The sequence below is a fragment of the Mirounga angustirostris genome, unplaced genomic scaffold, assembly GCF_029215605.1.
Source record: "Mirounga angustirostris isolate CCGP_5_RB_7025 unplaced genomic scaffold, mMirAng1.0.hap1 SCAF_4, whole genome shotgun sequence".
NCBI lineage: Eukaryota > Metazoa > Chordata > Mammalia > Carnivora > Phocidae > Mirounga > Mirounga angustirostris.
In genome coordinates this window covers 30,825,091-30,849,382 of record NW_026991712.1, presented here as the reverse complement: position 1 = coordinate 30,849,382, position 24,292 = coordinate 30,825,091, and the positions used below count along the sequence as shown (strand labels likewise).

At 36.1% G+C, this 24,292-nt stretch overlaps 1 long non-coding RNA gene and 1 pseudogene across 2 annotated transcripts in view; both read left to right on the top strand.

Annotated features, from left to right (window-relative positions):
• Positions 1-24,292, top strand: part of LOC123858805 (uncharacterized) — a 140,197-nt gene that overhangs the window by 61,608 nt on the left and 54,297 nt on the right. The gene's annotated exons all lie outside the window — the stretch shown is intronic.
• LOC123858804 (aldehyde dehydrogenase, mitochondrial-like) lies at positions 10,916-12,587 on the top strand (annotated as a pseudogene).

Below are 24,292 nucleotides of genomic sequence, written 5' to 3'. Positions count from 1 at the left end.
TTTTGCCTTGTGGTTATCATGAGGCTTACATAAAACACCTTATATTTATAACAGTCAATTTTAAGATGTTAGCAGCTTAAGTTTGAATGCATTCTAAGCTGCTCTACATAATTACCCCCTCCACATATTATGTTTTTGATGTCACAATTTACAAGTTTTTATTTGGTGTATCCATTAACAAATTATTGTAGTTATAGTTGTTTTTACTACTTTTTTCTTTTAACCCTCATATTAGATTTATAAATGATTAACTGACCACCTTTTACAACTGTCATGTATTCTGAATTTTACTATATATTTTATCTTTATCATTGAGATTTATACTTTCTGAAGTTTTCCAGTTACTAATCAGTGCTCTTTAACTTCAGCTTAAAGAGATCCCTTTAACATTTTTTTTTGTAAGCCTGGCTTATGATGATAAACTCTTTTAGCTTTCGCTTTTCTGGAAAAGTATCTCTCCTTCAATTCTTAATGACAAGTCTTAACCTTTCTTTTTATAAATACTTAGATGTAAGTCTTTTTTAGTTCCATTTCTTTTAAATAGTTAATAAAATTTAGGATAGAAAATTACCTATTACTATATGTCAGTCTATATGTTTTGATATATAGTATTTTTATTACTCTATAAATTATCCACAGCTGTTTTAGATGTTCTCTTTGTATATATTATGGGTAGATAATTGATTTTTAGTTTCTGTGGTTAGGATATGTTTTGTTTTAGATTGTGTGTTTTAAAATTTAAACTTTTTACATTATGGAGAATTATAGATTTTAAGTTTATTGTTTAAAGTTAAGAAGGTGGCATCCTCTAATATGTAACTACAGGATTTCTCACAAGGGTTGCAGTCTGCATTTCCACCAGCAAGGCATGAAGATCCCTATCCCTCTTATCCAGCCAGCACTTGGCATTATTCAACTTTCTAATTGTTGACAGTCTGAAAGCTATAAAATGATACCTCATTTAAATTTGCATTTCTGATTATTAGTTTGAGCATGTATTCAAACACTGAGACCTTTTAAATTTCATTTTGCTTGCTTTTAGTCTTTGCCTATTCAGTATTGCTTTTCTTCCATTGTCTTGTTTGTTTGAAAAGGTTCCTTTACAGTCTGGACCAGAGGTCAGCAAAATTTGGTATGCAGGCCAAATCTGATATGCTGCCTGTTCTCATATAGCCAAAAGGCTAAAAATGGTGTTTATTTTTTAAATGATTGGGGGAAACTGAAGAGAAGAATAATATTCAGTGACACATGAATATGATATGAAATCTAATTTTACTGTCCATAAATAAAGTTGTATTGAACATAGCCTCATTTATTACATATTGCTATTGCTGGCTTTATGCTGCAATGGCAGAGTTGAGTAGTTCAAACAATATATGACACCCAAGGCCTAAAATATTTACTAGCTGTTCCTTTACAGAAAAAGTTTTCTGACCTCTAGTCTGAAAGAAAGTTTCTGATTGATTTCAGGCATTGTAAATTCCATCTCTCAATCTATACTCTATTTAGACTTTGTGTTCTCCAATCAATAGCCACTATTTTTATATATCATATTGGTTTTAAAAATGTTTTTTGTCTGCTACTCTGTGCTTTTAAGGTTATGTTTAAAAAGTTCATTTCCTCTTCTATACGCAGATATTTTCTCACATTATAATTAGTTTTATTTTACTTTTACATTTTTGTGTCTTATAAAACATGATTCCATCTTTGCTAATTAATGAGATAAATTTTAATTTTTCTCCATAGTGAACCAATTTCCCCAAAACCATCTAATAAACAACCTGTTCTTTCCATTTAGTACATAAATATGTAGTGCCATCTTTCTTGTATATTAAGTTTTTATATGTTCATGGGTCTGTCTCCAAACTTTCTCTTTTGATTCATCAGCCCATTTATTTATTTATTAGTTATTGTAATAACTGAAAGAGCAAGTGTTGATCTTTGCTTTTTTAATATATGTCACTTTAGTTATTTGCACACTTCTATTTTGTCCATGCAAATATCAAATAGGTTTTTTTATACTCCAGATGGATATATTTTTATTCAGTTGAGGTAATAGATTAAATTGGGAAAAACATATCTTTATAATTTTTTTTCAAATTCCAGTTTAGTTAACATATTAGTTTCAGGTGTACAATATAGTAACTCTATAATTCTATACATTACTCTGTGCTCATCATGACAAGTGTACTCTTGAATTCCCTTCACTTATTTCACCTATCCCTCCCCCCACCCACACACACACTCACCTTCACTATGGTAACCATCAGTCTGTTCTCTATAGTTAAGAGTTTGTTTTTTGGCTTGTCTCTTTTTTAAGTTGTTTGATTGTTTTGTTTCTTAAATTCCACATATAAGTGAAATCATGGTATTTGTCTTTCATCGACTTATTTCACTTAGCATTATATTCTAGATCCATTCATGTTGTCACTAATGTCAAGATTTCATTCTTTTTTATGGCTGAGTAATATTCCTGTGTGTGTGTGTGTGTGTGTGTGTGTGTTACATCTTTATCAATTCATCTACTGATGGACACTTTGGCTGCTTCCATAATTCAGCTATTGTCAGTAATGGTGCAATAAAAATAGGGGTGCTAAATATTTTCCAATTAGTGTTTTCTTATTCTTGGGGTTATACCCACTAGTGGAATTAGTGGATCTTATGGTATTCTATTTTTAATTTGTTCAGGAACTTCCATACTGTTTTCTCCAGTGGATCTACCAGTTTGCATTCCCATCACAGTGCATGGGGATTCCTTTTTCTCCACATCCTCACCAACACTTGTTGTTTCTTGTGTATTTGATTTTAGCCATTTTGACCAGTGTGAGATGATATCTCATTGTGATTTTGATTTTGATTTCCCTGATGATTAGTGATATTGAGAATCTTTTCATGTGTCTCTTGGCCATCTGTATGTCTTCTTTGAAGAAATGTCTGTTCATGTCTTCTGCCCATTTTTAATTGGATTATTTGGGTTTTTGGTGTTGAGTTGTATAAATACTTTATATACTTTGGATACTATCCTTTTATCAGATATGTCATTTGCAAAGATCTTCTCTCATTACTTAGGTTGTCTCTTAGTTTTGTTAATTGTTTCCTTCACTGTGCAGAAACTTTTCATTTTGATGTAGTCCCAATAAGTTTTTTGGTTTTGTTTTTGTTTCCCTTGCCTCAGGAGAAAGATCTAGAAAAATGTTGCTATGGCCAATGTCATAGAAATTACTGCCTGTGCTTTCTTCTATGATTTATATGGTCTCAGGTTTCACATTTAGGTTTTTAATCCATTTTGAGGTTATTTTTGTGTATGGTGAAAGAAAGTGGTCCAGTTCCATTCTTTTACATGTAGCTGTCCAGTTTTACCAATATCATTTGTTGAAAAGACTTTTGTTTTCCCCATTGCATATTATTGACTCCTTTGTTGAAGACTAATTGACCATATAATTGTGGGTTTATTTCTGGGCTCTCTATTTTGTTCTGTTGATCAACATATCTTCCCTTCCCGCCCTCTCCAGTTGTGGTCTCTTCTCTACATTTAGCTTGGAGATTCTATTCTGCCAGTCTTCAATTCATTTTCTGGGTTATCTATACTGATATGGGTGCTACCTAGTTGTATCTGTGGGATGAGATGAGGTTATGATCCTTCTACTTGGCCATCTTCCCTGGAAGTTCTAATATCTTTATAATATTAAATGGACTCATCCACAGCACAGAATATAATCCATTTATTCATATAATCATCTACATACATTAGTGAAATTTAACATTTTTAAAATTTGAGTTTTATGTATTCCTCATAAGGAGAATTCTCAGGTACCTTAAATTTTTATTGTATTGGAAGGATGCCTTTTTTTTTTTATTGTATTTTCTAGTTGATTTTTGCTGGTATACAGAATGCCATTGGTTTTTGTATATTGATTTTCTCTGGCAACCTTGCTGAACTGTTATTATTGATTAAGGTGATTTGTCTAGGTAAATGATAGTATTTCTAAAGAACATTTTTGCATTTTCCCTTAAAAGCCTAATACCTTTACATTACCATCAGCATCACTATTATTGTTATTATACTTTATAGTATTGACCAGGAGGTCTGATACAATGTTAAATGACATTATTGTTGGTGGGAATCTTGTTCTTTAAAATGAAGTAACTCTTAAGTTTTCCATTAAGTATACTATTTATTATATTTGTGTGTGTGTAGATATAAACTTTAACAAGTTAAGGAGATTTTCTTCCACTCTGGTATATGACTGTTTTTTTTCTAATAAATGAATCTGGAAATTTTTCAAAGATTTTTTTTTTTGTCTCTATTGAGGCAATCACATGACTTTCCCTCTCTTTATGTGGGAGATTATATTGTTAATTTTTCATGATATAATTCACACACCATTAAATTCAGCACTTTTAAAGTATACAGTTGGAAACAAACTGAGGGTTTTAGAGGGGAGGGGGGTGGGGGTGAGAGAAAAATCTTATTAAATTTGGAAATACAAAACATTAATGAACCAGCCATGTTTCAAACAAAAAGACATCTTTATGAATTCATTCAGTCCCATGTAATTAATTCTTGTTGATTTTGATCTTTGATAGCAGTTTTATGAATCCATCAGTTTCTCCACTAGAGTTCCATAAATTTTGACCCACTTCAGTGTATGATATGAAAGTTATCAGAAACCATGAGAGACTATGGACTCTGAGAAACAAACTGAGGGCTTTACAGGGGAGGGGGTTGGGGGGGATGGGTTAGCCCGGTGATGAGTATTAAGGAGGGCACGTATTGAATGGAGCACTGGGTGTTAGATGCAATGAATCATGGAACACTATATCAAAAACTAATGATGTAATGTATGGTGACTAACATAACATAATAAAATAAAATAAAATAAAAATAAAATAAAATATTAAAAAATATACAGTTGGGTGATTTTTAGTATATCCATAAAGGTATCTAGTTCTAAAACATTTTAATCACCCTGCCAAAGGAAATCCTATTCCTATTAAGCAGTTATTCCTCATTGCTCTGTGTCCCCAGTCCCTGTCAACTACCACACTGATTTCTGTCTCTATGCATTTGCCCATTCTGTGCAGTACATATCAGTGGAATCATACAATGTGTTTTCTTTCATGTCTGGCTTCTTTCACTTAGCATAATATCTCCAAAGTTCATCCATATTGTAGCATATATCAATACTTCATTATTTTTATACCTCAATAATACTCCATTATATAGCTATACCATATTTTATTTATTCATCACTTGAATATTTGGGATGTTTCTACTTTTTGGCTATAATGAATAATGTTGCTATGAACATTTGGATACAAGTTTTAATATGGATACACACACACACACACACATACACATACACACTCTTTCATTTATCTTAGGTATATACCTAGGAATGGAATTTCAAAATTATAAGCTAACTCTATGTTGAAATTTTTGAAGAATTGCCAAACTGTTTTTGAAAGCAGCTGCATGTTCTCCATTCCCATCAGCAATACATTAGTGTTTTCCATATCTTCATCTATACTTTTTTTTTATGAGAACCTTTTTTATTATAGTTACTCTATTAGGTAGGAAGTTCTATCTCATTGTGGTTTTTGACTTGCTTTTCACTAATAATTATTAACCATTTGTATATCTTCTTTGGAGAAATATCTGGTCAATTTCTTTCCACATATTTTAATGAGGTTATATTTTTGTTATTGAATTGTAAGAAATCTTGCTAATCTGGATATCTTTTTTCTTTTTCCCTAATTGCTCTAGCTAAGTCTCCAGTATAATGTTGAATAAGAGTGGCAAGAGCAGATATCCTTGTCTTGTTCCTCATTTTAGGAGGAAAGCATTCAGTCTTTCATCCATAATAGAATAATTGTGAATTTTTCCCAGATGCCTTTATCTGGTTGAGAAAGTTTCTTTCTATTCCTAGTTTGTTTAGTGTTTTATAATAAGGGTGTTGGATTTTGTCAAATGCCTTTTCTGCATCCATTGACATGATCATGTGTTTTTTATTCTTGATTAAATGGTCTATTGCATTGATTGATTTTCATATATTGAACCAACCTTGTATTCCTGGAATGAATCCCACTTGGTCATGGTGTATAATACATTTCATATGTTCCTGGATTTGGTTTGCTAGAATTTATTTTGAATTTGTCTATATTCATAAAGCATATTGGTCTGTAGTTTAATTTCTTTTAATGTCTGTGTAATGATTTGGGAATCAGGATAATATTGGCCTCATAGAATGATTTGGTTAGTGTTCCTGCCCCAAAGAAGAGATCCCAGACAATGCCAAGTGGAATAGAACAATCATCCAGCTGATCTAAACAATCCATAGAATCATGATAGATAATAATCACTAAACCCCACTTCTTAAAATACAAAAACTATAGTCTTGCTTCTTTATCTGAGTATACCCAAAACTCTTTTCAAGATCTGCCGTGTGAGCAAGGGTGGAGGGTCTCTTGAAACACAGGGAACATAAAGTGTTCTGATGCTTGTTAGGGGTGGGGAAGGTGGTCCTTACCTGAAAATTCGAAGAGGCTACTTCAAAAGAGGGTTCTAAGAAAATACATTTGAAAGGAGGTAAATATATATATTTGAAAAGAAAGGGAATCATAGTAATTGTTTAGAAAAATAAAAGAAAGTATGACATTGAAGACCTATAAAGAGATTACGATGTTTGTTCAAGGAAGTAATACACTAATAATCATTTTGTTCAGAGGTGCCTGGGTGGCTCAGTCAGTTAAGTGTCTGCCTTTAGCTCAGGTCATGATGTTGGGCTCCCTGCTCAGCAGGGAGTCTGCTTCTCCCTCTCCCTCTGCCTCTCCCCCTGCTTGTGCTCACTCACTCTCTCTGCCAAATAAATAAATAAAATCTTTAAAAAATAATTTTGTTCATTTTTTGACTAAATATATAAGGTTTTGGGGGGATTTTTTGGCTCATAGGTGGGCTGAGTTCCTCATCTTTATAATTTATCACTTTTATAGTAGCTGTTTCAAGTGGGTAGAACCAACTATAAAATTGTGTGGGTTTTTTTCCCCTCTATCTGGCTATTTCCTCAGTATCCTCTTTCCAATGGGACCCTTGAAAGTTCACTGTATCACTGTCAGTAATGGATAGAAGGTTATTTAGAAGATTGAGATAGGGGCGCCTGTGTGGCTCAGTCGTTAAGCATCTGCCTTTGGCTCAGGTCATGATCCCAGGGTCCTGGGATCAAGCCCCACATCGGGCTCCCTGCTCAGCAGGAGGCCTGCTTCTCTCTCTCCCACTCCCCCTGCTTGTGTTCCTTCTCTCGGTGTGTTTCTCTCTGTCAAATAAATAAATAAAATCTTTAAAAAAAAAAAAGATTGAGATATATTTGCTCTCCAGGACATGCTTTCTCTAAAGAGATAATATGACTGAACACTGGCACAATGGCTAAGACTTGTCTGGGGAGGAATCATTTATCACAGAGAATGAAAAGATTTTGCAATCAACATTTCTATTCCAGCTGATTCTATTTATTATCTAGGTCAAATGGGGCAGATTCAATCAGTATTTGTAGGGTATCCAAAGCCAGACTGAGTGAGGCACAGAGTATTTCCTATTAAGAAATCCATAATACTTTGACATTTGAATATACTGCCTTTTGTAGAATATTGGAACTTCCAATGTTTTAGGACATTTAGTAAAAACATAAAGCAAAAATGTTACTTTTCCCAATTATCTCTTTTTTTCTACAGCCTGATTATGATGTGTATAAGTCGGAATGTCTTCGAGCTTATTTTACTTGAAGTTTGTTGAGTTTTTTGAGCTGTGTAAATTAATATTTCCCACAAAAATCAGGGAGTTTTCAGCCATTATTTTTTTCAAGTATTCCTTTCCCTTTCTCTTTCCTTCTGTTATATGTATGTTGGAATGTTTGATGGTATCCCCCAGGTCTCTGAGCCTGTATTCACTATTCATTTTTTCTTTCTGTCCCTCAGATCTGTTCCTTGAACTACCTTCAAGTTCACAGATTCTTTCTTCTTCCAGCTCAAATCTGCTTTTGAGTCTCTCTGGTAAAATTTTCATTGCAGGTGTTATACTTTTTAATTCCAGAATTCCTCCCCCCCTTTTTTAAGTTTTTTTTTTTTTTCTTCCCTTCAAGTTGTTTGACCGAGCCATTATTGGTGTCTTGGGCAGCTAAGATATTAAGCAGTTACAGTTGCTGCTTAATGTCTTTGACAAGTCCCTTAAGGGGGCAGGGGGAAAGCTGTTTGCATTAGGCAAACTTGAGTCAGTTCAAATAAAGACAAGCCACTTTAGTGAAGATTTCATGGGAACTGCCAGACAAGTCAAATAATGACAGTTATCTGGGGCTTTGGAGAAACTCCAACCCTTTCCTCCCTCCAGTGACTGCTATGCTCTTGGTTTCCTGTGATTGTGGAATTGTTGGTTTTCAAAGCTACCATGGAGCTGGGGAGTGTGGTATGGAAACAGGCCAAGTTCAAATGCCACAAAGGTAATGTTGTTACTGAGATTCAGCTGTTCTTGAATAAATGCTCCCCAGATTGTTTTAGCCTTCAGTTAATTTTCAGGTTCTAAATAAGCTGATTGGACAATTTTTGCCATTGTTCTTGTTGCTTTTATGGAGAAGATTTTAGGTGACCTTTGGTTCACAAGTTCCATTCACATTACTCATTCACTGAAAGGCTTTTTCATGTAGAAATTTCCTTGGGTAATATTAAGTGATTATAATGCATGATTTAAAAAAAAGTGTTGAATTTTTTAAAGCTAAATTTTATTTGGGATTTTTGCATCCAGATGCATAAATAAAATTGTATTATTTGTTGTTTTGTCATCTGATTTTGGAATTCTAATTATACTTTTCCTGAGTAATATTCAAACTAGCATTCAAAATGACAGTGTTCACTGCTTAATCATTATGGAGCACAGCCAATCAGAATGTAAGCAACTAATACAACTGTATAAGTAAGAAGTGGTTCAATATTATCTCTTCCTATTAGGCTGGACAGCATTTGCTCTTTCCTTGGGCAGCTTCTGTCAGTGTTATCTCTTTCTGAAAGATTGGTAGAACTCATCTGTAAAATCTAGGACTACTTGGGGGTGAGGTGGGAGAAAGATGTTGACTGTACTTTCTTTAATGCTTCTTATTCAATATTTCTCTTCACTTTTGATTCATTTTGACACTTTATACTCTTACAGAAATTCACAAATTTAGGTTTTAAAAGATAGTAATATGAAGTTGTTCATAATACTCTCTTGTTCTTGCTTTGCCTCAGTCATGACTGTCATAGCTTTTCCCCCTCCTAGTCCACAGTCTAATCCAGAATCACTCATTATATTTAGCTTTTATGTTTCTTTAGCCTCCTTCAGTCTGGAATAATTCTTTGGCAATTTCTTTGTCATTCATTGGTATTTTGAAGAATTCAGGTCATTTATTTTGTAGACTGTTCCTCAGTTTTATTCAGTCTAATGTTTATTTATGATTAGATTCACGTTGTATATTTTTGGAAGAAGTACTACTAATATGATGTCCTTCTAAGAATCATAATCTTTAGGGTGCCTGGGTGGCTCAGTCATTAAGCGTCTGCCTTTGGCTCAGGTCATGATCCCAGGGTCCTGGGATCGAGTCCCACATTGGCCTCCCTGCTCGGCGGGAAGCCTGCTTCTCCCTCTCTCACTCCCCCTGCTTGTGTTCCTGCTCTCGCTGTGTCTCTCTCTGTCAAATAAATAAAAAATCTTTAAAAAAAATCATAATCTTTAATGCAAGTGCTTGGAAATATGTCATGTTTTCCCAAAATACAAGATTCTAAAGCAATAATTTTCTTATCAATTTCCAATTTATTATATAATCATCAGAAGAGAGATTATTTATCATATTGATTCTTTAAAATGTATTGAGGGGTTTTTTTTTGTATTTTTGTAAATGTTTCATGTGTACTAAAAAGAATATATATTGCAGTGAATAACAAAAATTCCCAATTTCATTTAAGTGAAATATTTTCCTCTTTCTCACTGAAAGCTAACACAGGGGGAAGAGGCATGCTTAGTTGCACTATTTCCTTGTTTGGTTCCTCCATCCTTTCTCATCAGTTCTTTCTCTATATCCTCTCATCTTGAATTTGATGGTGGACAAAAGTGGGAGAGGAAGAGGAGAGAGAAAACTTTTATTTGCCTGCTATTATGCATATCTATGTCGATGCTCAGTGGATGTTCAAAGTTGAATGTTTCTCTTGAGGGTAGTCCCAAGGGGTTCCTTAAAGATTCCCCAGCTGGAAACACTTGGCTATGGCTCCCTGATGCATGCTGTGCCTCTTTGGCTGGTTGCTTATTCCCTCTACACTGAACTGCCTCTAGTAATAAATGTCCCCTTCTTTCTACTAGTAGCATTGCTATTCAAGCTCCAGAAGACTGGAATTAAGCTCTTTGTTTCTTAAAGCTCTTTAATAGGTATAAGAGGACATCTCTTTTACCTGTGAAGGAGGGGAAAGAAGTTCTCTTTCCTCACCTCCCAGACATATTTGCCCTGCATGTAGTGCTTGGGCTGTGTGTTGCAAACTACTTAGCAACTACTCCAAAACAGATAGAAAAAGACTCATTTTAATAATTAATCTATTATAGACTCAATATGATACTAATTATGTTCTCTAGTGACAATGCACTGTAATTAGAAATTGAGGAAAAATGATACTAAAAAGTTTTTTCATGTCAATGAAAACTTAATAGCTATAATAGTTAAGACGGTATAGTAGTACCACAGAATTAGACAAAAAAGACAAATGGAAGAGAATAAAGAGCCCAAAATAAGGCTGCACATATATGGGAACATGAACTGTGACAGAAGTGCTAGTAGAAATTAATGAACAAAAAACTGAAAATTATAAATGGTTCTTGGAGGTCCTGCACACCTGCTCCCACCACAGCATGTTGCATGCTGCCGACCTTGGGCCCAGCCTGGGTCATCACCTAGTGTCTGCTGCTGCCACCCAACCAACAGCCTGAAGTCTTCTACAACAAGATTTTCACAAAAAATGTGTGGCACAGTGCTGTCAGCAAGAAAACATTCCCCACTGTTAATCCACCCATGGGAGAAGTCATCTGTCAGGTAGCTGAAGGAGACAAGGAAGATGTGGACAGGGCAGTAAAGGCAGCCCAGGCTGCCTTCCAGCTGGGTTCACCCTGGTGCCACATGGACACATCTGACACAGGCCACCTGCTGAGCAGCCTGGCTGATCTGATTGAACAAGACCGGACCTACCTGGCAGCCTTGGAGACCCTGGATAACAGCAAGCCTATGTCATCTGGACGTGGTCCTCAAAAGCCTCAATTATTACCCTGGTTGGGCTGATAAGTACCATGGGACAACCATTCCCATGGACGGGGACTTTTTCAGCTATATCCACCATGGATCTATCAGAGTGTTCAGGCAGATCATTGCATGGAACTTCCCACTTCTGATGCAAGTCAGGAAACTGGGCCCAGCCCTGGCAATAGGAAAGGTTGTGCTGAAGGAAGCTGAGCAGACTCCACTCACCACCCTCTATGTGACCAACCTCATTAAGGAGGCTGCCTTTCCCCCTTGCATAGTTAATATTATTCCTAGATTTGGCCCCACAGATGGGGCTACCATCACCTCCCCTGAGGATGTGGACAAAGCGGCCTTCACAGGCTCCACTGAGGTTGGCCACCTAGTCCAGGTTGCTGCAGGGAGCAATAACCTCAAGAGAGTGACCCTGGCGTGTGTTTGTGTGTGGGGGCAGGCAATATCATCATGTCAGATGCAGACATGAACTGGGCCATGAAACAGGCCCCCTTTGCCCTGTTCTTCAAGCAGGGCCAGTGCTGCTGTGCAGGTTCCCAGTTTGTGCAAGAAGATATTTACACTGAGTCTGTGAAGCAGAGCATCACCTGGGCCAGGTCTTGTGTAGTTGGGAACCCTTTGACAACTAGGGACCTCAGGTAGATGAAACTCAGCTTAAGAAGGTCCTTGGTTATATCAAATCTGGGAAAGAGGAGGGAGTGAAGCTGTTATGTGATAGAGGGGTGACTGCTGACCTCGGCTACTTTGTCTAGCCCACCATCACCATTTGGAGATATATAAGACAGCATGACTACTGCCAAGGAAGAGATCTTTGGGCCAATGATGCAGATCCTGAAGTACAAGACCACAGAGGAAGTCACTGGGAGAGCCAGCAATTCCAAGTATGGGCTGGCTGCAGCTGTCTTCACCAAGGACTTGGACAAGGCCAATTATCTGTCCCAAGCCCTCCAGGCTGGCACTGTGTAGGTCAACTGCTATGATGTGTTTGGGGCCCAATCACCATTCAGTGGCTACAAGCTGTCCAGAGCGGCCAGAAGCTGGGAGAGGATGGGCTGCAGGCACATACTTAAGTGAAAACCATCATGGTCAAAGTGCCTCAGAAGAACTCCTGAAGAACTGTGCCAGCTCCCTCACTCATCCAGTGACAGAGGTAAAGGACGTCAGCAGCAAAACCAAGAAAAATGACCCTTGTACACTAAAAGTCTCAAAAGAGAAATTCTCCCGCAAAATCTCTTGATCATTTGAACTGATAAATAGGGTGGGTGTTGGGCAAAAAGTACATGAAAGCCTTTTACACTGCAACAGTACTACTAGCTTCCGGGCTAATTTTTCAAAACTAGATTCAAATGTCTTATCCTGTCCATCTGATATACTTCTGTAACTTGCTTTTATGGAGGAACAAAAAGCCAATGTTTATATGTGTACTAACAAGTCAGGGCAACAGCTAGTGCCCTGCTTTGTAGTCTGGACTAAAATTCATTAAAAACAATGCTGCTGTTCACTTTTTGGTTAAAGAAAGAAATGGTTATTGGAAAATTGATTATCCAAATATAAAAAACGATAAATTCTTGCCTCATTTTGTACACAAAATTCAAATCCAGTCAGATTAAAGAACAAATTGTGAAAAGCAAAACTTTAAATTATTAGAAAATGAATTGTAGAAGATATTAAGACCTCAGGGTAGGAATACCTTTAATCATGATACCAAGAACCTATTTCATAAAAGTATTGTTGGATAATTAAAATATTTATGTAAAAAAATAATCATCAAACTTGGAGGTAAATCAGTTAAAAGTAGGCAGAGATTAAAAAGGTAATTCTTTGAAAAGGGAACCCAATTTAGCAATGTATATGCTCAATATCATTGGTGGAAGGAAATAAAAATTAGAAATAAGATTCTATCTTATATCTATCATATTGGCAAACATTTGAAAAGTCAGGTAATACCAAGTATATTAGTTTGTTAGAGCTAGTATAACAAAGTACCACAAACTGGGTGGTTTGCACAACAAATTACTTGTTTCATGGTTCTGTAGCCTAGAAGAATAAGATCAAAGTGTTGGCTCCCTCTGGAAGCTGTGAAGGACAATCTGTTCATGCTCTCCCTAGCTTCTGGTGGTTCGTTGGCAACCTTTGGTGTTCCTTGACTTCTACATCTCTACAATATCTGTCTGCCTTTATCTTCACATGGCATTCTCCCTATGTCCAAGTTTCCCCTTTTGCTAAGGACACCGGTCATGGGATTAAGGACCCACCCTACTCGAATATGACCTAATTTTATTAATTTTATCTGCAGTGACCCTATTTCCAAATAAGGTCACATTTGAGATATTGATGATAAGGGATTCAATATGGAATTTTCAACATGACTTTATGAATTTTGGAGGAGGACACAATTTAACCCATAACACCAAGTGTTGCCAAGGATGTGGAATAATGCAAACTCTCAATCACTGTTAATGGAAACACAAATTAGTACTATTGATTTAAAATGCAATTTGACAGTATCTATTAAAAGTAATGATATATAACCATAACCCAGACATTTTACTTCTAGACATCTTATCCTATGGCCACTATTATACATGGACGTAAGATGATGTGTTTAAAGATGCATGTAATAGCATTGTTTGAAATGGAGAAAATAGACTGGACAAATGGGCAACTGAACATGAAAGAACTGGTACCTCATGTTTTAACAAGGATAAGGGTCAGAAAAAAAGGGTTAAAAAAACCAAACTATATAGTGATTCATATTCTATGATATATTTAAAAGTATGTATAGTCTATAGCTGTCTGCATATGTAGAATTAGGTATATAAATCTGGGATGATAAGTATGCATAGCACCTTCAGGGTGGTGGTTTAACTAGGGAGAAGAGGGCAGGGGGTGGGATTTCAGAGTTCTCGGGCTGCAAATATATTTAAAGTTTGGTTTGCTTAAAGACATAATAACCTGGGCCCCTGGGTGGCTCATTCGGTTAAGCGACTGCCTTCGGCTCAGGTCATGATCCTGGAGTCCCGGGATTGAGTCCCGCATCGGGTTCCCTGCTCGGCGGGGGGTCTGCTTCTCCCTCTGACCCTCCCCCCTCTCATGTGCTCTCTCTCTCTCATTCTCTCTCTCAAATAAATAAATAAATAAAATCTTTAAAAAAAAGAGAGACCGGGGCGCCTGGGTGGCTCAGTCGTGAAGCATCTGCCTTCGGCTCAGGTCACGATTCCAGGGTCTGGGGATCGAGTCTCGCATTGGGCTCCCTGCTCCTTGGGAGCCTGCTTCTCCCTCTCCCACTCCCCCTGCTTCTGTTCCCCTCTCTCGCTGTGTCTTTCTCTGTCAAATAAATAAAATCTTAAAAAAAAAAAGAGACCTAAAAGTGCTCATATCTTTTAAAAAAAAATTAAAATTAAAAAATAAATAAATAAAAACATAATAACCTAAAGAAAATGTGGTATAATGTTAATATTTATTGTGTTTGGGTTTGGCCATATGACCTTTCATTATATTCATCTCTTTTTCCAAATGTTTGAAATATTTTATAAGAAAAATATTTTTAAAAATCTCAGCAGTGTGGAACGATGTGCTGACAATAAGAGGAAATTTAGGATATGAATAAAAAAAAAAAATCCTAACCTTGAATCAAATAGAAACCCCACCAATTGATTGTATACGCAGTAGAGGGCATAGGAGTTAGAGGAAGAATTTGTTTAAATATCTATGGTTTGATTTAACTATAATTTCATGTGTCAATATTATTAAGGCCTGCCAACAAATCTAGTTTGTCCTTAAAGCCAAATAGTATGAGTGAAATGTCTAAAACAGAAAAATGATATAATAGACTTTGTTTCAGCTAAAACTTAGCTTGTTCAATTTTATAGAAACTGGAAGCTACTTGGAGGACAATGACCACAATGTAGAGAGGAACTATTGAGTTGTGTCAGTGCAGCACTAGCAAATGCTTGGCTTAGAGAAGATGAAGTTCAAGGTGGGTATGATAACCATCATTACTTATTGCTGTCCTATAGAAGTGGAATTTGGCTCATTTGCTGTGACCTGCAAGGTAGAACAAGAGCCAAGAACCAAGAAATTATGAGGGGATGATTACAAATGTTATGTTTTACTGCAACATAAAGAACTTTCCAATAGGACTGGCCAGATATGACATGGTCTTCCTCAGAAAGCAGAAAATTCCTCACCAGTGGAGTTGCTTAAGCAAAGACCTTGACTATTTAGTTGTTGACTAGACTAGAACAGTGATTCCAGAATTTTGGGTTTCATGGATCAGTAAAATTTCAGATGAGTAAATGGAGAACCAACAAAGCTTCTAACCTACTATTCTACTAAGGAAAATTTTTACAGCATCTGTATTTTTCATCTATTTCTACCATTACTTTAACACCAAAATCAATGAAGAACATCATCCCAGAATATTTTTTTTCTTCTCAAGAAAGCAACATTGGGGGCGCCTGGGTGGCTCAGTTGGTTAAGCGACTGCCTTCAGCTCAGGTCATGATCCTGGAGTCCCTGGATCGAGTCCCGCATCGGGCTCCCTGCTCGGCGGGGAGTCTGCTTCTCCCTCTGACCCTCCCCCCTCTCATGAGCTCTCTCTCTCCTCTCATCCTCTCTCTCAAATAAATAAATAAATAAATAAATAAATAAATAAATAAATCTTAAAAAAGAAAAAAGAAAGCAACATTGGCCACTTTGTACTGATATTTTTTAAGTATTTTAAATAGAGGAAAATTTAAACATTTGGATTTTTTCTTTTTTTTTTTAAGATTTTATTTATTTATTTGAGAGAGAGAATGAGAGAGAGAGCACATGAGACAGGGGAGAGTCAGAGGGAGAAGCAGACTCCCTGCTGAGCAGAGAGCCCGATGCGGGACTTGATCCTGGGACTCCAGGATCATGACCTGAGCCGAAGGCAGTCACCCAACCAACTGAGCCACCCAGGTGCCCCATTTGGGTTTTTTTCTTGATTAAATATATCAGTATGGGAATTCATACATATAATTGTATACCATGAAGTGGAATTCAAATATAAAAGCTATTCTTGAAATTTTTTTTTTTAAGATTTTTATTTATTTTAGAGACAGAGAGTAAAGCAGGGGAAAGGGGAGAGAGAGAGGAAGAGAGAGACTCTTAGGCAGATTCTGCATTGAGTATGGAGCCCGATGTAGGGCTTGACGTGGGGCTTGATCTCACGACCCTGAGATCATGACCTGAGTGAAAACCAAGAGTCAGAGGCTTAACCACCTGGGACACCCAGGCGCCCTGAAATTTATTTTTGTTTATAGTCCTTGTCAAACACACTGTTTGGCCTAGAGGTGGAAGCAAACTCCAAATGTCATTCTGCTTAACTTAGAATATTCCAGGTGAGCTGAGAAAAAACAAAAAATAACATTTTATTTGGCTCCAGCCTCCCTTTTGTGTCTTTCTTTTTAGGCCAGAGCAGGTCAGGATCTGAGATCCAGGTCTGTTAGAAGAGAGGAACAGAGCTATGGACTCCAAATAATTCCTTCAAGGAGGGCCTCCCAACCTGGAAATAAGGAGAGAAACCATGCCCCTCACCCCCAATTGACACATACACAGCAGGGTAATTATGGTTCCAAATGCCTGCTTACAATGAGGACCCAAAGGTCAAAAATCAGTAAGAAGACCATGCTTCCTCATAGATTGGGCTGATCCAGGGGACACTGATCTATAACAGTGTTTCTCAACTTCTGCTTTTGATATTTGGGGCTCTAATGCTTTCTTGTCAGGGGCTGTCCTGTGTACTGTAGGATATTTTTCAGGATTCCTGATTTACTCATTAGATGCCAGTAGCATCTCCTACTCTCCAGTTGTAAGAATAAAAATGTCTCTGGACATACCAAGTGTTCCCTAGGGGCAAATTTCTCCCAGTGGAGAACCACTTGTTTAGAAGATCTGTAGATGCTCTGAGCCTGGAAACCTTAGGATCAATCTTCTTGAACTGTGTTAGTGTGTATAAAAGAGGTTTTCTAATGGTAACCCTAGAATCACTCATTTGTTTTTCTCATGTCTTATTAAGCACAAATGAAGATCAGAAAGGGGTTGAGAGTGGGCAGGTTTACAGGCTCTCCCCAATTGAGTCAGAGATCTTTCTGCTTTTGAACATGGATAAAAATATCTGGGAACAAGTTTCAGCTGTACTTGAGTGTAGGAAACTGGTGAACTTTTAAATGCCATACTTGCCCTCTTTGCATTAATCAGTCTTGATGAAGGCTGTGGCCCTTTTATCATGCTGTTTTTTCTTTTTAAAAAATTACCTCAAAGTATTTGTAAAACATTTTTAAAGTTTGTAGTGTGACCATTACATTTCCTTCATTCTCCTAAAGGCATCGAAAAGTTAACTTCATTACTTGGGGAAAATCCCTACTTACATAGGCAAATTTCTCTCAAATACATACATATGGCTTCTCTTATTCTAGGTTTGGCTTTCTGCCTGAATCAAAAGCAGGAACTGTATTTGCCTTTGAGAGAAGGATTTGTGACCTGACTTTTATTTTCCAGTGCCATTTTGTAGAAATCTGCAACCACACACTACCCAGATATAAGTAGCCTCTTTCGTTCATACTAATGGAAAAATCATACTTCGTATAGAGGGACTAAAACTATGTCTGCAAGACACCATTGGGACTTGGAAAGCAAGCAAAAGGAATGAAGTACTATACCAATTAAAAGACTATTTGGGATTTATTTAACAGTGTAAGACAAAGAGTAGAAATCAGAGTTTGGAGCAAAGCATGACTTGCATGAAGATACTTATTATTAATAAGTAGATCACATAAATAAATTTCATATAGGCTAACATCCATCTCAGTTTCTTAATGGAGCTGTATAAAATGTCTGGATCCTATGTTTTCCAGAATTTTGTCTCTTGCTTGTGCTCGGAATCCCATTTATTCTAGTAGGACAAAGAAATCCCAGTCACCAATTATGGTAGATGAACATCCACTGATCTGTAAAGAATTAGCTCAAAAAAGGTACAGCTAGTAGGCCAATCGTTCAGGATCTCCTAATCCCATGGATTGGAAATTATTAACTGTTTAGAAAAATGGTATAATGGGCTAGTCAGAGTGGCATTTTTTTTTAATATGTGTTTTGTTTGTAAATGGGTCAAGACTTCTTGTTTCAGATATAGATACTGCCAGAGGTAAAAACAAAAACAATTAAAAAACACCTTTAATATTTAAAATATCCCCTGTAGTCTTATTATTTAGTTCATTTAAGCTTTGGGGTACTGGAAAATGAAGAATTTCCTTTTAGGAAGGTCAGCACCTGAGTTTCAGGTTGACAGAGCACTACCATGTATTCTCTTACCCCCTTTCCCTAGGAAATTAAATGGTTATGATCTTCTATCTTGGTTTTTGCTCACACTTTTCCATCAGTAACTATCTGAATACATATTTAGGGCTCATTTTTTTTGCTTTGCTCACAGTTGGAAATTTCCCAAATATGACTCGTGCAAATGTCTTTGACTTTGTTTTTATTCCTCTTTTCAGATGCTGAGAATTTAATGATCATTTTCTTTATGCTTCTTTTATATCTGTATTTCAGATGCATGTTCTATAGGAATTTACTCTTGGTTTCAGTAAGGTTCTTTGTGTGACATATAAGTTGCCTTTTTGCTGAATGTGAGGGATTTTTATTACATTCCTATAAATATCACATACACAAATTTCATTTTTATACTAACCATACTATTATCAGATTTTTATTGTATTTTTCTCTTAGGTGTTTGTTATATGAGGATAGAAATTTTTTCTTCTCTCATGCCCCCTTTGGAACAAATGTTACCTCAAATAGAACAAAAAATTAATAACATGAGACTAAATGAATTAAGAAAGATGATTAGAAGGATTCTTAGGATTAAGAAAAAGGATTAATGATTATGCATCCAGCATCAATGACCACAGCCTCAGGACTGCTTGAATGTCCAAGAGCTCACTGGGTACATGGCTGTGAGAAAGAACGAGATCCATAAAGTGAGATGAGCAGATAGGAAGGGGGAGAACTACGATCCTGATGTCTGCAAAGAGAAATTCTCTTTCCAGTGACACTAGGGGAGGTTCAAGAGAGTGAGTATAAATGGGGAAAGGCACAACTAAATGTGTCAGGGATTTCCATTTCCAGTCTGTTGAATGTTATATATAATTTAGGTTAAATTTAAGTTAGGTAGTAATTCCTGAAAGGTTTTTTCTAATAGAGGTTCTTTATAATATATAAGCACCAGTGAGTTAAAGGAACATTAGAGTATGTCCAAGAGGTCATTAAACATTTTATCTAAATTTTCATCATAATAAAGTATGAGGATAGTATTCGGAGTTATATTAGTTAAAATCTCATGGTTACCTGATGATTTATCAGGATGCAATAAAGGGGGAGGTAAAAGCAAACAAATAGAAGATAGTAAACCTAATGTTATAATTTTAAAAGAAAGAAGAGTAGAAATATAGACCTAGTCCCAAATCTTGGGACATCAATCTACCCTCATGTCATCTACTTCTTATCCCAGTTTGTAGTTCAAATGTCTCTGATGATCTTTGGGTGGCCCACTGAGCAATAGGCACAAAGATTGTCTACATATGGGCTATTCCAGTGATTTCTTGACATCAAGCTATTTACATTTGCAGTTTGCAGAGGTTCAAGAAAAAGGGCAGTTTTAGTTCTCAAATGATTCAAGTCAGAAAGGTGGAAGAAAATTAAAAATGTTAGTTTGTAGAGTTGTACCAAGCATTAGAGGACACTAGAAGAAATCAGGATCTAGTCTAGTATATAATAAATAGTATTAAAATCTAATAATATCTACAAAAATGTGTTATTGAAGCATATTCTTTTTATAATCATCCTTGTTTTAATAAACTTGGCCTAATTCTTTATAGAGGCATAGCAAGAATAGTGAGTTACCATACAAGTTCTTTAAATCTGCTTTGCTGGGACTTTTTATAAGGAATTTCAAATTGAGCTTTAAATAACCTCTCAAGGTTAGAAGCCAAATACTTAACATCAAGATTTGCCTACAATATCTATAGGTTTGGGTGAATTTCTCTTCTTGATGTACCCCAAATATCCTGAGAAATGACATTCTTTACTCACCTGGTAAGGCTACCGGGTATTTTGGAAAGCAAGGTATCAGGTCAACATTTCCAAGGTGCTCTCTTGTTCCAGTCAACCTTCATTCCTCAAAGTTGTCTGGTCATACCTGAGGCTATTCATGTCTCTCAAATATGACATTCCAGTCAAAGCCTTGGTAATATAACCAATGTTTCCAATGGTGTTCTGTTCCAAAGAGAACAGATTCTTATTGAATTTACGTAAATGCCGTGAAAGAAAGAATATTCACGGACAGATTTTGAATTCCAGAGGGTTCAGGTAGGGAGAAAAGATAAAATATTCCTTCATAAACAAGTTGAAATATTTATTTCTGTAAGGCATAGATATCTTAAGAGAAAAAGTTTCCTTAATTTTGGAAGATCAGACATTGGAGGACCAGCAATATTTCAAACAAAAGTCACCAATCTGTAATCATCTTTCTTAATTCATTTAGTCTCATGTTATTAATTTTTGTTCTATTTGAATGCAGCTTTCCCATTAGTTTTGGAAATTCTTACTCAGCTTAGCTTTATGACTTAAAATATATTAGAAACCGGTGTTTGTAAAAAAGTCCTTTTCATGAATTTCCTTGAAGAAGAAACACATTTTACAAGAGCATCAGAACAATAACCATAAATGACAAAAGACTAAAATACATCCACAAAGATCTGATGAGAGTTCATGATAATGCACTTGACAAGGAAATCTGTTTATTTCTGTGACATAACATCATTTGACATGACCTTATACCAGAACATATGAAAACTTCAGGAATTTCATATAATTTCTAAACCAGAGCATTTACCTATACAATGTAACCTAAGAAGGATTTTCATCATTTGTTTGACAATGCTTCCCTTGTAACTTAAACATACCAAATAAACAAGTCTAATTAGTCAAAAAGACTTCTTTTAGAATTTGAATACTTGGGAACTTTGGTAAAGACCTCAGAAGCTTCTAAAGTGCATGCCTAAATAGGATTACAGATCATTGTAAACTTTATGTTTAACCAAGGTAGCAATAAGAGATTCTACAGAAGGTTATATACAGTTATAAGTAAAACTTAAGCCCCTTTAATAGAGAAGTTTTAATTTTCAATAATCAAAAACTTGATAAAGATAAACTTTGTTTTTCTGGGCAGATAAAGACCTTGTTTATAATTTCTTATCAAGAGTAGACCAATAATCAGGCACCTGGGTGGCTGAGTCAGTTAAGCATCTTCCTTCCGCTCAGTCCATGATCCCAGTGTCCTGCCCCTCCCCCAGCTTGTGCTCATTCTCTCAAATAAAGTCTTAAAAAAAAAAAAGTAGACCAATAATCTAAGAAAAAGCTGAATCTCAATCTTATACTAGTGTACTTTTAAAACTCACTTATTCCAATCTTAGTCATTCCTGACCATGCATAATTTTTTTTTTTTAGATTCCCCTTCACAAACCTATAACTTTCTTTTTCATTCAGATTTTGTCCTAAGCCTTCTTTCTCTAAATAAACAGTCTCCTTTTAGGACAAAATTACTTTCTTTTCCCTCAAGAAAAATGTATTCCCATTCCTCATACCTTATCAGAATTTTTACTTTTAGGGCACCTGGGTACTCAGTAGGTTAAGCGTCTGCCTTCGGCTCAGGTCATGATCCCAGGGTCCACTGGGCTCTTTTCTCAGCGGGGAGCCTGCTTCTCCCTCTCCCTCCCTGCTCCCCCTGCTTGTGCTCTTTATCTCTCTCTCTCAAATAAAATCTTAAATTTTGTTTTGTTTTTTACTTTTAGAAACTTTAGTCTCCAGTGAGAACTAAGTAGTAATCAATTATGAACTGTTACACCAGAATTTCTTAGGTCAGAAATTTATGAATACATTTCATAATTTCTAGAAACATTTTCTCATAATCTTTCAATTAAGCACAAAGCATGTTTACCAACAGATCCAAGAATCCTCAGTTTCTCTGCCAAAAGCAGACAAACCTAGTAATCAATGATTTAGAATTCTATGTTATTTGGAAAAGACTTAAATGAATTCAACCTAATTAATCATTTAACTTAGCAAAACTTCAAAGTTTCAGGTAGCTGAAGACTTTGAAAGCCATTTATATTTTCCTGTAAACTTATCTATTCAGCCTACTTGTTCTTAATAATTACCTATGAAAACTTCATGAGACAAGCAAAATCAACCATCCTTTTAAGTAATTTTTTTGCTGATAAATTACAACAGGTAAAATATGAATTTAACTAATGCATTTAGGTAGAATAAAAGGCTGTTATCTGTATTATATTTGATGTTAATAACTCCAAAAGACATGCCTATTTTAATTAAACCAACAAATTTAAACTGGTTTTAATACTGAATATTTTTCCATATTGCATGAACTTGCAAAATATTTGGGTTAATCTCTATCTTTCTGAATTTTAGAATGCTCAGTTTTTATAAGCACTTATTTTTAACCAAATTTTTAACCAATTAAATAGAGCTTTTTTTTTTTTTAGGATTTTGTTTATTTATTTATTTGACAGAGAGACAGAGAGAGGGGGAACACAAGCAGGGGGAGTGGGAGAGGGAGAGCAGGCTTCCAGCAGAGCAGGGAGCCCAATGTGGGGCTATATCCCAGGACCCTAGGATCATGACCTGAGCCGAAAGTAGCCACTTAACAACTGAGCCACCCAGGCGCCCCTAAATAGAGCTTTTTTTACAAATTAATTTGACTTTTTAATTTGACAGGGGGCGTGTCAGAAACAGGCTCCCTGCAGAGCAACGAGCCCAATGTGGGGCTTGATCCTAGGACCCTGGAATCATGACCTGAGCTGAAGGCAGATGCTTAACGAACTGAGCCACCCAGGTGCCCCTACAAATTAGTCTTAGCAATACCATCTAGAGGTAGAAAAAACATCTCACATAACACACATGGACACATATACACAAACAAGATGCAAAGAAAATCTAGCCTTTGTTTCATTAATATTTCTGGAGAGGACATTAAAGACCCAATTTCCAAATATCTCCCCTTTATTAAAACAAATCTAATTGTAAGGTAGCAGTATAATCTATGGATCCATTAATTAGTCATTTTCCATTTTCCAATCTAATATGGATAGTTTTGTTCAAAGATGCCCAAAGCTGCAGCCCAAAGCTGCAACAAACCAAATAAATCTCAAAATTCCTCTGTGAGCATTGGTTCCTCCCCAAAAGTTGGAGCTTTCATCAATTGAACCAAACGGCTTCCTAGTTTCTGGTTACTTAGCCTTGTAGCTGGCTTTCTATAATTGCGTGCATAAGAAAAATAATTTAGACATGGCAAAAGAATCCCATTTGTGTCATCTGAGACTTCAGTTCCTCAAGGTTATTCCCACCTAGAGAATAGCTTGAATAAAAGGATCTTCAACTCAAGTTGAGGAGATGCAGATATCAGGACAACTCACCAGATTCACCAGTGAGGTGGTGAGAAGTCAGCGGGGCACAAAGGGCTTGTGCTTGTACTGAGTGCCAAGTTCCAGATGACCCCCAGGTGTTCTCAGGTGAGTTGCTCTGATATCCTGCCAACTGCACCAAGAAAGATCAATACAAACTGAACAAGAGTTTTATTTGAGTCCAAGTTAGGACAGCTGCCTGGAAAACATGCTCTTCACAAGGAAGAAAGTGTTCTGGAGAATGAACAGTTTTTACGGGGTTATATTATTTTTTATGCCTTGTAAAAGCTCAAAATATTATAGATTAGCATATAGGCAGGAATCATGAGTTTTATCATAATGGGAAGCAGGGAATAGGCTACTAATTCACAAAGCAGATGTACAATACATGTTTGGTGGGCCATAAATCAGGATTTTGGTTTGAACAAAGTTTATAAACAGTCATGTTGACTTAGAAATAAATCTATAATGGTTTCC